The 12075-nt window shown below is 47.4% G+C and overlaps 1 pseudogene; it reads right to left on the bottom strand.

The window, feature by feature from the left end:
• Positions 1-488: 488 nt before the first annotated feature.
• LOC147957795 (uncharacterized) lies at positions 489-1099 on the bottom strand (annotated as a pseudogene).
• Positions 1100-12075: the final 10976 nt, after the last annotated feature.

The following is a 12075-nucleotide window of genomic DNA, read 5'->3' as shown; positions in this document are numbered from 1 at the left end:
ATGTTAAACTAGGCATTTTTCTACCCCATTTACATATAAAGATTATTAAATTCGGAGTTACGGTTATTTAGTTATGACATAAGTCACTTTAGCATGACATAGGAGCAAATTTAAAAAAACATCATTTTAAGCATTTTAAACATGGGTGAAAAAGACATATTATGAAACTAGATGAAAATCTAAGCAAGTTGCATATTAAGTTGGTTTTAAACCGATGCACGGTTTGTGAGATATGATATGCATGAAGTTTAGGGGCTATTCTGTAAAAATTGCAGTCTCAGGATAAATGGACAAATTCACAGCGCACAGAAAAAAAACAACTATGGGCTGAATCTGAGACGAACTAGGCTGCTCACCGCGGGCCTTAGCAGGCCGGCTGGCCTAGCGGATCTGGTGCGGCTGCTAGGTTTGCGCAGATGGGCCAAGGATAGGCTGGGCCTTGGTCAACGCGACCACGAAGCAAGGGAGGCAGGGGATCGAACCGCTGTTCAGCCCGAGCCTGAGCAGGGCAATGGTGGCGGCGGCTTGGCAAGGCGGGTCGCTGGGGGGTCGAGGAGGCAAGGAGGAGGCTGAGGTCGAGCTCCAGTGGCCCGATCTGGAGCTGACTCTCCGTTCCTGGCGTCAGCGGCGAACTCCGGCGGCACCATGGCATCTTACAGAACGGGAGGGAGAGAGCGATGAGCTCGGTAGGCAGGGAGAAGAAGGACGGCGAGGTTGGGGCTCACCATGGCAGCGGTGGTCGCCGGCGGGAGGCCAGGCGGCGGAGACGGCAGGAACGCGAGGGAGGGGATCGGGGCTCTCCCGATCCGGATCGGAGGCGGCGGCGCGCATGCTGGAGCAGGCGAGGGATCTCGCGCGCTGGACGGGCGGTGGCGGCTCGGGCCCATCTCGATCCGGGACGGGCTGCGGATGGGCCTGGCAGGGCCACGGCGGTGGGAGGAGGTGGTTGGGCGACGTGGCACCATGGGAGAGGTGGAGAGCGCCTGAACCGCGGCGGCTGGCCAGTTGAGCGGCGCCAAGTGGCACTTGAGGGGTTGGCCGGCGCCGGAATTCGAGGAGAGGAGGTGGGAGGCGGCTGGAAGATGATTGGGGGCACGGAAATTTAGGAGGAGGGGTAGGTAGCTGCCCAAAATGGAAGGGGAGAAGGTTTATATAGGGCAGGTTCTAGGGTTAGGGGGGTTTAGGGGGTTTTCGGACCCTCTGATCGCGATCCGATGGCTCCGGTCGCGAGGATGGAGTAGGTGGGCTGCAGGAGGCCTCGGACTGAGACAAGAGAAGAGAGAGGGAGGCCCGGCGTCTGTTTCCGGAGACCGAAAACGTCGGACGTTAGACCGACTATAATGTCGCTATAATTATCCGTTGGGCTATCAAACAAACCCCGAATGCGATGAAACTTGGCAGGCGGCCTACCTACAACATAACAACACCACGTGCCAACTTTCAACCCGTTCCGAGAACATTTTTCGGCACTTTTACAATACTATTTCGGACGTGCCGCGGGCGCGTGCAAGTGTGTCGGGGCTCAGAACGAACAACAGAGAGAACGAGGAAACCCGGACGGATGCAAGTTTTGAAAACATGATGATGCAATGCACATGATGACATGACAAGATGCGACACGCAAGCAAAGGACAAGGCAACAACAACGAATAACTGGAGGACACCTAACGCATCGGACTCGGGGCGTCACAGCTGAGAGGAGCGGGGGCGCTAGGAGCGGCGCAGCTGCGTGGTTGGTAGTTGGTTCTAGATGCGTAGCTAGAGGCTACTAGCACTGAGCGATCTAAGTCTGTTGGCTGGTATGGGGCTAGACATCTCTGTCCAGCGTTCCTGTTGGGTTTACCGGGAAAATTATACGGAACTCCAGCGGAGAGGTTCATTATACCGGGAACATCTCTGTCTAGCCACTGAAAAGTTCACAGTGACTGCATTGATCGCAAATGTCATTCTCGCCGGAGACGTGGCAGTTTTTCCTTTCACTAATTCTCGTCATTGCCACCATGAGTACCAGGCCCCAATGGCCACCGTTTCTTCTAAGCCTAGATTTAGCAAAATCGGGCGCTGCAAGTTCTCATTAAGCAGAAGCTGCTCCATTACCACACTCTGTGAATGATCAACAGAACCTGCACTTTTGATAACACTAGTAGAACGTCCGTGCGTTGCTACGGGCTACCATGCATATAAATAAGTCAAACAAATGACTAAGTTTTTTTTTGTGGAAATTTTTTCAATCTATTCATCTTCAATCATGGCAATACAACGAACACCAGAAATAAAAATTACATCTAGATCCGTAAACCACCTAGCGACGACTACAAGCATTGAAGTGAGCCGAAGGCGTGCCGCCGTCATCGCCCCTCCATCACCGGAGTCGGGCACAACTTGTTGTAGTACACAGTCGGAAAGTCGTCGTGCTAAGGCCTCATAAGACCAGCACACAAGAACAGCAAGCGCCGCCGATAAAAAATAGCGTAGATCGGAAGGATCCAAACCGAAGACACGCGAACGTAGACGAATAACGACGAGATCCGAGCAAATCAACCAAAGATAGATCTACCGAAGACACACCTCCACACGCCCACCAATGATACTAGACACACCGCCGGAATGGGGGCTAGACGGGGAGACCTTTTTCCATATTCAGGGAGCCGACGCCGCCTCCCTTCCTGAGCAGGACACAAACCCTAGCAAGATTGAAAAAACCGACTAAAAACGAAGCCCTCCCGCCGGCCCTTGCCAAGATCCACCGCGCCACCATGGCCCTAGGGCCACCGAAGACGAGGCTGACCTGCACCGACGCCGGCGAGAGGCACAAACCCTAACTTTCTTTCTTGGAGGTGGAGGAGGCTGCTAATGTTGCTAAAACAAATGACTAAATTCGTCTCCAAGGTTGAAACTCATTTATTCCTCATACATTCGAACATGTTCATACATTAAACTGGTGCCCAACAAGTCTCCCCAAAAGTCAACTGTCTCGACAGTCTGGACTAACTCCAATTCATATGATATGCGGGGGAGAAATATGGTTGTCCATTACCTACAACATACGGTCCCTACACAAAAAACCCACCCCATGACATGCCCTTCCCTTTCCTGCAGGACCCTGGACCCTCTCCTTCTCGCCATAACAGGACATTTCTCGTTGGTGCCCTCTCCTTAAAACCGCTAAGGAGGAGTCCCCTGCAGGCCGCTCGCTCTCCGCCCTGACCCCGTCCCACAATGTTCATGTTGATCCGTCACGACCTTCAAGGGAGAGGAGGCGTGCGCCGCCCGTGATGCCCCTCGAGAAAAAAAGGCAAATCCAATGTCTCCTAAGCCATTGCCAACATACAGTTGAATAGTTGGGCGAAATTTTATCCATGAATTTAGATAATGACGTAGATTCTTGTTTTAAGGGGGTGATGATGTCGGATAGTTGCGTGAAATTTTATCCACGAATTGAGATGATTAGGGCAAGCAAAATCAATCATTTCATGTTTCATTAGCTCCTTACAAGTTGGCTATATCCCCACCAAAATATAGTTAATTTGCTAGATGGCCCAATAATATCTTTGAATAGGAAACTCACTCAAAGCATCTACGCCAGGAAATTTAGAGTGTGTGAATGGCACCAGCCAAGTTAAATGAACCTCTCCGAAAAGATTTAAAGAAATGTTGTTTCATGGTGGCTTTCAACTTTATGATTTATGGGACCTCTCCGCTGGAGTTCCGTATAATTTTCCCGGTAAACCCAACAGGAACGGTGGACAGAGATGTCTAGCCCCATACCAGCCAACAGACTTAGATCGCTTAGTGCTAGTAGCCTCTAGCTACGCATCTAGAACCAACTACCAACCACGCAGCTGCGCTCCTCCCAGCGCCGCTGGCCACTCCGGCCACGGCGGCCACAGCCAATCATCCTCGCTACTCCGGCGACGCCGACCACCAATCCGACCGCTACCCACCCAATCAACTTTTCATGGCTCTCGCCGATCTCAACTTTGACGTAGGCCAAGATTTCGCATCGGAAGTATGGAGGAAATGGGGAGTTCCTATCAACTATGAGGAAGGCAAGGATATGGAAGAATTCCTCCTTGTTGCTGAATTCACCAGAATTCCTCCTGTGGGATCCAAAAAATGTTGTTTCATGGTGGCACATCAACTTTACTTTGCACCTGTGCCTTCTCCAAGCCTAACTTAACACAGATTCCTAGCAATTTATGGGATAACATCATATTAGCTTAGTGTCCAGACGCTCTTGTGATCTTTCATAAAGTTGAAAGCCACCATGAAACAACATTTTTTTAAATCTTTTCGGAGAGGTTCATTTAAGTTGGCTGGTGCCATTCACACACTCTAAATTTCCTGGCGTAGATGCTTTGAGTGAGTTTCCTATTCAAAGATATTATTGGGCCATCTAGCAAATTAACTATATTTTGGTGGGGATATAGCCAACTTGTCAGGAGCTAATAAAACATGAAATGATTGATTTTGCTTGCCCTAATCATCTCAATTCGTGGATAAAATTTCAAGCAACTATCCGACATCATCACCCCCTCAAAACAAGAATCTACGTCATTATCTAAATTCATGGATAAAATTTCGCCCAACTATTCAACTGCATGTTGGCAATGGCTTAGGAGACATTGGATTTGCCTTTTTTTTCTCTCGAGGGGCATCACGGGCGGCGCACGCCTCCTCTCCCTTGAAGGTCGTGACGGATCGACACGAACATTGTGGGACGGGGTCAGGGCGGAGAGCGAGCGGCCTGCAGGGGACTCCTTCTTAGCGGTTTTAAGGAGAGGGCACCAACGAGAAATGTCCTGTTATGGCGAGAAGGAGAGGGTCCAGGGTCCGGCAGGAAAGGGAAGGGCATGTCATGGGGTGGGTTTTTTGTGTAGGGACCGTATGTTGTAGGTAATGGACAACCATATTTCTCCCCCGCATATCGTATGAATTAGAGATAGTCCAGACTGTCGAGACAGTTGACTTTTGGGGAGACTTGTTGGGCACCAGTTTAATGTATGAACATGTTCGGATGTATGAGGGATAAATGAGTTTCAACCTTGGAGACGAACTTAGTCATTTGTTTTAGCAACACCAGCAGCCTCCTCCACCTCCAAGAAAGAAAGTTAGGGTTCGTGCCTCTCGCCGGCGTCGGTGCAGGTCAGCCTCGTCTTCGGTGGCCCTAGGGCCATGGTGGCGCAGTGGATCTTGGCAAGGGCCGGCGGGAGGGCTTCGTTTTTAGTCGGTTTTTTCAATCTTGCTAGGGTTTGTGTCCTGCTCAGGAAGGGAGGCGGCGGCGGCTCCCTGAATATGGAAAAAGGTCTCCCCGTCTAGCCCCCATTCTGGCGGTGCGTCTAGCATCGTTGGTGGGCGTGTGGAGGTGTGTCTCCGGTAGATCTATCTTTGGTTGATTTTCTCAGATCTCGTCGTTGTTCGTCTACGTTCGCGTGTCTTCGGTTTGGATCCTTCCGATCTACGCTATTTTTTATCGGCGGCGCTTGCTGTTCTGGCGTGCTGGTCCTATGAGGCCTTAGCACGACGACTTTTCGACTGTGTACTACAACAAGTTGTGACCGACTCCGGTGATGGAGGGGCGATGACGGCGACGCGCCTTCGGCTCACTTCAATGCTTGTAGTCGTCGCTAGGTGGTTTACGGATCTAGATGTAATTTTTATTTCTGGTGTTCGTTGTATTGCCATGATTGAAGATGAATAGATTGAAAATTTTCCGCAAAAAAAGAACTTAATCATTTGTTTGACTTATTTATATGCATGGTAGCCCGTAGCAACGCACGGGCGTTCTACTAGTGTTATCAAAAGTGCAGGTTCTGTTGATCGTTCAGAGAGTGTGGTAATGGAGGAGCTTCTGCTTAATGAGAACTTGAGTCAATTGCAAAAAACCACCACATTTGTGGCTAGGTTTGCAGAAGACCATCAACTCGTTAATCCGTTGCGAAAAACACCGCAAAATCACTTAAGTCGTTGCAAAAAGCACTAATCGGGCGATTTAGCCTGTTTGATCGCTTTCTGACAAGTGGGACCTGATTGTAAGAAGCTGACCTGGTAACAAATTTACATACACACCCCTGTATGTAAAACAAAAACGCAATCACCCCCCTCCCCGAGCTTTCTGACAAGTGTGAGCATCAATTGCATATTTAGTGGGCCGCCGGTGAGATCCCGTCGAGTCCACGGTAGCTCTTCCAGATTGAATCGGCAGTGTGTGTCGCTCCTGCTTGCATGCGTGCGTGGGCATGCTTGTGCTGCTACTTCCTGCATCATCTTCCTTGGGTAGGAGCGCTGCTCACCAAGCAGGCCAAGGCTGCAAGACGGCCGCCGGCGACTAAGCAGGAGTGCCGGAGCCGGAGCTGGCCTGCGGGATGACACTGGCACGAGAAGGCCCTCGCCGAAGCTGCTCCCGCCGTCCCCACGTCGCCCCCGCGGAGCCGCACCTCTGTCCTCGTCACCCCCGTCGCCGGCTGCTGCTCGGCATGCCTCTCCTGCCGTCACCACGCGCCGTACAGCTCCTCCCGCATCGCTCCGTTGATTTCCTCTGGAATCTACTTGTTGGCCCGTATCGAGGCTCGTCCACGACCTAGCTAGGTGCCTCACTGGGTCGACGGCACCATCAATCATGTGGCAGCAGCAGCGCCCTCACGGCGGCGGCGGCCTTGGGCTACTTGATGGCCCACGGCTGCGGAGGGAGTCATGAGGTCGAGCGAGGTTGGGGATCTGGGCACGCCACGGCGGCTGCCGGAGCAGGGCGGCACCGGGAGGCAGCGGTGGCGGCTGCGGGACAGGGTGGATTGGATTGCGTTTATTTACTCATTTCAGGGGTGTGTATGTTAACTTTTTGTCATGATAGCTTCTTACAATCAGGCCCCACTTGTGAGAAAGCGATCAAACGGGCTAAATCGCCCAATCAGTGCTTTTTGCAATGACTTAAGTAATTTTGTGGTGTTTTTCACAACGGATTAACAAGTTGGTGGTTCTCTGCAAATCTAGCCACAAATATAGTGGTTTCTTGCAATTGACTCTGAGAACTTGCAGCGCCCGATTTTGCTAAATCTAGGCTTAGAAGAAACGGTGGCCATTGGGGCCTGGTACTCATGGTGGCAATGACGAGAATTAGTGAAAGGAAAAACTGCCACATCTCCGGCGAGAATGACATTTGCGATCAATGCAGTCACTGTGAACTTTTCAGTGGCTACAGGGGCTCCTAGCATACATAAAATCTCTTGGTCAAAACCTAGCCCAGGAAAGTATGAAGTGAATGTGGATGCGGCTTATTTTGAGAATGGTCCTGGAGCAGCTGCAACAATCCTTCGTAATGAAAAGGAGAGGCCGTGGCGGGTTGTTCTCGCATCCTCAGTAATTTACTAGATGCCACTACTACAGAAGTTGTTGCCATGCAAAAGGGTCTTATGTTGGTTGAAGAGCTGGGCTGCACAGGAGTTTTAATGGAATCGGATTCTTTGAAGCTCCCCAAGCATGTAATGGAATCATTGAAATTTGGACTCCTTACACGGCGATACTTGTAGACTGTTTCCAAATGGCGAGAAGAATAGGTTCAGTGAGCTTTTATCATTGTCCTAGCGATGCAAACAGGGCGGCACATAATCTTTTTTTTCGATAAAAGGCGCTTTTATTATCTCAAAAAGTAGCATCAAGAGGATACAAAGCATTATGAGTAACACCCGGCCTCTGCATAGTTAAGATGCACACAGCCAATCACCTAAAGTCTGATAAAAAAAAAGGAAGAAAAAACGACAAATGGGCGACAGTAGAGTCATATAGACCGACACTATGCCTATGTCGAAAGGGGTGGTGGACCGATCCGGAGATTATGCTGCCACCCATGTTGGGTAAAAACCTCCGTAGCCACCTGCTCCAACCGCATACACACTGCCTTGAACAGCGGTTGGTACTCCACTCATTGTAGCGTAGACCACGTACGAAGCGAGTGCGTACAACGGAAAATAACCTGCAAAGGAGAAGCATTTTTGTTATTGAAAACCAAATCATTTCTACATAGCCAAAGCGACCATAGTAAGGCATACACTCCCACCCTTATTAGCGTTTTCAACCTATTTGGAATACCATCCAACCAATGACCAAAAATATTGGCGATACTTGTGGGCGGATACAAATTTGACGCTATTTGGACGACTGACCACGTAGAACGTGCAAACTTGCATTGGAAAAAGAGGTGTTTGATTGTCTCTTCATGAGTGCAAAAACAACACATCTTACTCCCTGGCCAGTTGCGCCGTGCGAGGTTGTCTTTGGTTAGAGCAACTCCCCTACGAAGATACCACATGAAGATTTTAACTTTTAGTGGAATCTTTGACTTTCAAATTTTCTTGTTATTCCTCACTGGTACCTCAGAATGCATGAGCGCATGATACATAGAGTCTACTGTGAAAGACCCCGATGCAGTAAGGTTCCAGCGAAACACATCCCGACCTTGTGTCAAATTGATCAAATTCAGACGGGATAAAAGATTATGCCATGACGTAAGACGGGGGCCAATCAAATCCCGCCTAAAAGAAATATTGGGCGGGAATGAACTGAGCACCTGCACAATAGTTTTATTCTTATCGCGAGCGATGTTGTACAAGGCTGGATATTGTTCTCGGAGACTGGCATTGCCTAGCCAGATGTCTTCTCAAAAACGAATCTCCGACCCGTCCTTTATCGCGAAAGACCCAAAGCGAAAGAGATGTTTCTTTGCTGCCATTAGGCCAGCCCAAAAGTGCGAGTCACCAGGTTTCCAATATGCCTGAGACACCGCCTTTTGACCTAGATACTTGTTGCGCAGCATGGTTTGCCAAACACCATCCTCGGTAAGAAGTTTAAACAACCACTTACTAAGTAGGGCCTCATTCTTGACTTCCAGGTCATGAAGTCCAAGGCTACCTTGGTCTTTTGGCCTACAAACCACACTCCATTTGGCCAACCTATATTTTTTCTTTTCACCATCTCCTTGCCAAAAGAATCTGGATCTAAAATAGTCCAGTCTTTGCAGGACCCCTTTTGAAAGTTGGAAGAAAGAGAGCATATAAAGAACCATATTTGTGAGGACAGAGTTAACCAAAACCAGCCGTCCTCCAACTGAGAGCAATTTGCCTTTCCAACTGCTCAAACGTTTCTCTAGCCGCTCCTCTACATGCTTCCAATCCGCAATGGTGAGACGCCGATAATGAATCGGTATCCCCAGATATTTAATCGGGAATTGGCCATGTGTGCAACCAAACAGGTCAGCATAATCGGCCGCCGCCTCAACGGCTTCTCCAAAGCAGAAAAGTTCACTTTTATGAAAATTAATTTTAAGACCCGACATTTGCTCAAATGCTGACAACAAGAGTTTCAGGTTTCGAGCCTTATCTAGGTCATGTTCCATAAAGAGAATTGTGTCATCAGCGTATTGCAGAATAGAAAGGCCACCATCCACAAGGTGTGGCACTACTCCTGCAATCTGGCCGTCCTGCTTGGCGCGCTCAATCAGAATAGCCAACATGTCAGCGACAATGTTAAATAACATTGGGGACATGGAGTCACCCTGTCGTAGTCCTTTTTTTGTTTGAAAGTAATGGCCTAATGTCGTTGATAATAGGGATGGTAACCAGCTTAGCTTTATCATCTTTGATATTATTTTTGATGTAACCATGATTTGGAGTTCAATAAAATCTGCCCAAGGGCATCCCCAAAAAAAGTCAATAAAGCCTCCAGCACACACAATGTCTTAGATAAACCAGCATTGTCTAACATAGCATTCACCAAGTCAGTTAGCGTGCGGTTTTTTCTCTCGACAACCCCGTTTGATTGGGGCGAACAGGGAGGCGTCCTCTCATGAATAATACTGTGTTCCTCACAGAATTCATCAAATACTTCGGGAAAATACTCTCCACCATGATTTGACTTAAGACGCTTGATCTTCCTCTCTAGTTGATTTTCATCTTCAACTTTATAGATTTTAAAGTAGTCTAACGCTTCATGTTTAGTTTGCAACAAATAAACATAGAAAAATATACTCACATCATAAAGCAACGTCATGAAATATCTCTTTTCACCTTCTGTTAACATACCATTCATCTCACATAGATCATAATGTATAAGTTCTAGAGGTTCCAAGTTTCTCTCCTTGGCAGCCGTGTGAGGCTTTCGAGGTTGCTTCGATCGCACACAACTATGACACTTGGAACCTTTGGTAACTGTGTAATTCAGAATTAAACACATACTGGATAGCCGAGACATTAATCCAAAATTAATATGACATAAACGAGAGTGCCAAACACTTGCATCATCATTAACACTATCACAAATTTGGTTTACAGACTTATTGCAAAAATCTGAAAGAGAAAATCGGAACAAGCCTCCGCACTCATAGTCTTTTCCTATAAATCCATATCTTAGAATATTACTTTATTCGTCTCTAAAACTATCTTAAACCCATATTGATATAGAAGGGAGCCGCTAACTAAATTCTTGTTCATAGTAGGGACATGTTGCACATTCCTTAGTTGTATGATCTTGTCCGAAGTGAACTTCAGATCCACCGTGCCAATGCCACGAACAAAAGCATGTGACCCATTCCCCATTAAGACGGAAGATCCTGTGCGACCTGATAATAAGTAAACAAAGAGATGTCAGCACACACATGAATGTTAGCACCCGAATCAATCCACCAAGAAGATGATTGAAATACTGAAAGAACAATAGGTAAATTACCATACCCACCACTATTGTTAGCGGTCACTATCTTGACACTCTTGGAGCTCGTTTTCCCTCCGCGGTCTGCATGTTCTGGGCATTCCTTGGAAAAATGTCCTGGCTTTCCACAAGTGTAGCACTCTAGCTCAGCCTTGTTCAACTTGTTTTTCTTGAAGGTAGTAGTCTTGATAGGCTTGCTAAAAACCGTCTTGTTCTTCCCTTTGTTCTTGTTCTATGGGTAGCTTTGCGTAATAGTTGATCCCTGAACTTATAGATTCACCGAAGCAGAATCATAGTAAACTTTGTGGACTCCAAGTGCATTGTTGTTACCTTTTTTTCCAGATAGTACAACCCATGGTACTAATTGTTCCGTTTGCTTCATGGACCATAAATGATGTGTTAATTAGGTACTAAGCACTTCATCTGCGTGCCACAGAAAATCATACATAATGGTGCCGAAGAAGTAGAGGAATAAACAGTAGAGGTATAACCAGCAGGCACTAGTAGAAAACAGGGCTTTAGTCCAGGCCGGGTCAGCCCATTAGTCCCGGTTCAGTCTAGAACCGGGACCAATGGGGGCATTGGACCCGGTTCGTGAGCCCAGGGGGCCGGCCGGGCCACGTGGGCCATTGGTCCCGATTCGTCTGGACCTTTTGCTCCCGGTTGGTGGGACGAACCGGGACCAATGGGCCTGGCTCCTGGCCCACCACCATTGGTCCCAGTTCGTGGCATGAACCGGGACCAAAGGCTCCCCTTTAGTCCCAGTTCATGCCACGAACCGGGACTAAAGGGTTTGCCCAGAGTTTAGTCCCACCTCGCCAACCGAATGGGCGCCCACACCTGTTTATAAGCCCGTCCCTCTCTGCGTTGTTGAGCTCCTCTCAAAGTGAAAATAGATGCACCTATAGAGGAAATTGAACCTAAATTCATAAATAGAAATTAATTATGAATTTATGTTTAATTTTCTCTATAAGTGCATCTATGTTCACTAACAGAGAAGTCTTTATTTTTTGTGACCTAAAAGAAAAAAGAAATCACTAAAAAACTATAAGTATTTAGTTCTAAGTAGAAATGAAAAAATAAATAGCAAAAAAGAAAAAAATGCCTATAATATTTGTTATGACTAACTAAAATTACCAAATTGAGTAAAGTTATTCATAAACTAGTGATTCACACAAATTTTAAAAAATTCAAATTTAAACTATTCAAATTTTAAAACTAATGGCACTAACAGAAAGTTTATAATTTTTTTGACCTAAAATAAAAAAAGATCACTACACAACAAAAAAACAAAAAAAGTGCCACCTACTATTAAATAGCAGGAAAAAGATTGACTCAAAAATCAATTTTAACTATTCTACAAAGTGTTTTCACACA

The sequence above is a fragment of the Triticum urartu genome, chromosome 7A, assembly GCF_056163025.1.
Source record: "Triticum urartu cultivar PI428250 chromosome 7A, HENAU_Tu73, whole genome shotgun sequence".
NCBI lineage: Eukaryota > Viridiplantae > Streptophyta > Magnoliopsida > Poales > Poaceae > Triticum > Triticum urartu.
The sequence above is the reverse complement of the archived record's forward strand: the minus strand, read 5'-3'. Positions and strand labels throughout refer to the sequence as shown.